Source organism: Parus major, chromosome 23 (genome assembly GCF_001522545.3).
Source record: "Parus major isolate Abel chromosome 23, Parus_major1.1, whole genome shotgun sequence".
Taxonomy (NCBI): domain Eukaryota; kingdom Metazoa; phylum Chordata; class Aves; order Passeriformes; family Paridae; genus Parus; species Parus major.
In genome coordinates, this window is record NC_031791.1 from 5,980,443 (window position 1) to 5,982,956 (window position 2,514).

Here is a 2,514-nt window from a genome sequence, read left to right on the forward strand (position 1 = left end):
AAACCCCTCAATTCTTGAGGATCTCTGGGAGGTTTGAACCTCTCAACTCCTGAAAACCTCTGGGAGGTTCAAACCTCTCAATTCTTGTAAAATTCTGGGGAGTTCAAACCTCTCAACTCCCTTTGGAAACCTCTGGGAGGTTCAAACCTCTCAATTCTTGAAGATCTCTGTGATGTTCCAGCCTCTCAGTTCTTGGAAACATCCAAGAGGCTCAAACCTCTCAAGTCTTCTTGGAAACCTCTGGGAAGTTCAGACCTCTCAATTCTCCCTGAAAAGGCAGCTCATCTTTGGGACTCAGTGAAAGAAAATACAAAACTCGTTGTAACACATTCAGTTTTTGTTGTGAATTCAGCCTGACAATTACACCCAGCACTGGCCACTCCTGGAGACTGGAGAGACATTTCCACTGAGCTGTCCATGAAATCGCTGGATCCTCATCTCCAGAATCCCTTCCACACCATCCAGTCTCCCCTCTCCTCCTGCACACCTTTCCTGCTGCCAGCCAGCCCCCCGAGCCTCGCTGATCCCTGTCACCTCTGCCTGTGTGGAACAAATTATCCTGGACTTCCAGTGTCCCCCTGAAACCTCTCCTGGACAGCGGGAAAAGCTGAGAGCAGCGGGCTTTGGAGTGATTTATCTGAGGCATTAAAAAAAGGGGGGGAAAAGGGAAATGGCTCCTTGCTTTCCCCTCTTTCCTTCCACTCCGGAGCTGATCCAAGAGGCAGAATCACAGGAAGGGGTTGGGAGAGGTCTCTGGAGCTCCTCTTGTGCTTGGTGGGGCTGCCCAGGACCATGCCAGGGTGGTTTTTCAATGTCTCCAAGGTGAAAAACTCCACAACTCTTCATATTCTCGGTTCCCTGGTTGTTTTATTTGTTTTTTTTCCTCAGTCTTGATGTCCAGGCAGCTTTTTCCTTCTGCTCAGGGTGACCCCATCCCCTGCCTGGAGGAGGAGCAGATCACGCAGGGATTTAGGGAGGTGAAGCTTCCAGAAACACCAAACACGGTCCTTGCTCCTTCCCACGGCAGAAATCCAACAAATCCGGTTGTCAGCATCCCAAAACATCACACGGTGCTTTGCTCTTGCTTTGTGCAGCAAATGTCACCCCCAGCCAGGGAAAAGCACAATTTGTTTCCCTCGGAGCTGCGAGAAAATCCCGCTCCCACCGTCCTCGAGACCCGCGGGGAGCCCAATTATCTTCACCTTATTTTTCAGGGAAGAACAACAAATAAATTGGCAAATTTCTGAGCAAATCCAGGGCTTTGTGCAGCTTCCTTGGAGGGCTGCTGGAACATCACGTTCCCAGGGCGTAATGAGCCATCGCTCCCTCATTAGCTGCGGGATGGCCGGGAAATGCCAGCCTGGGGCTGGGAATACCTGGAATTCTCAGGAATTCTCAGGAATTCTCAGGAATGTTCAGGAATGTTCAGGAATGCTCAGGAATTCTCAGGAATGCTCAGGAATGCTCAGGAATGTTCAGGAATTCTCAGGAATGCTCAGGAATGCTCAGGAATGTTCAGGAATTCTCGGGTGTCAGAGATATCCAGCAATAAATTGTGTCAGAACACGTGGGATTTCTGTCTGGTGGAAGGAAGAGGGATCCAGAATGCCAGGAATTCACAGGGAAAGCTGCTGGATAAATGAACACAAGGTTTGACCTTGAAAAGCAAAATTTCTGAGTTTTCCCAGGGAAAAAGTGAGGATCTGGGGAAATTCAGCTGTTGGGGGCAGCAGAAGCTTCACCTTTTCATAATTCCCATCCCGTGGCTGAGCAGTGCCAGCCCCTCCAGGATCCAGAGGCTGCTCCTGCCCTCCAAGCCTTTCCCAAAAAACCAGGACTCAGCTTTTCCAGTGACAGGGAATTACAGAGGTCCCCAGACTGCAAACAATGTGGAGGTATGTTCAAAAATGAGAATAATAACAAAAAAAGGACATTTTTTCACATTGACTCAGGCTGGATGCAGGGAAAATATCTCTGGTGGGAATCCTAGGAAAATAAACACAAACCAGGATTTCCTGATGATTGGGCTAACCAAATGTGATATTAAGAGGTATTTTTTATGCTCTGTCAGGCTGTCACAGACAGGTCCCCTGGCTTCCTCTCGCTGTTATATTCATTTCCCCCATGATTAATTCCCAATCCAGACTCTCTATCCACAAGTTTTGTTTTCTCCACCAGCAGGGCAGGAAGTTTTTTATGGCAGATTTCCACATGGACACCGTGAGGATCTCACCCATCACAGCCAGGTGTGGATGCTGCAGCTCCACCTGGTCTGGGGCTTAGCTGGGCTCGGGCTTAGCTGGGCTTGGGCTTGACGGTGTTCAGGCTTAGTTGAAGATGGAGAGGAGCTGATAAAACCTGGAGAATTTCTCGATTTAGGAAGAGATTTAGGGTTTGGTCCCTGATTTGGTAACATCTCCCATTCCCTGATTTGATGACTCCTCCAATCCCTGGTTTGATAACTCCTCCCATTCCCTATTTGATCTCTCATTCCTGGATTTGATAACTCCACCA

At 48.8% G+C, this 2,514-nt stretch overlaps 1 protein-coding gene across 1 annotated transcript in view; it reads left to right on the top strand.

The window, feature by feature from the left end:
• The window catches only part of MATN1 (matrilin 1), a 15,040-nt gene that overhangs the window by 1,629 nt on the left and 10,897 nt on the right, over positions 1-2,514 (top strand). The window lies entirely within an intron of this gene.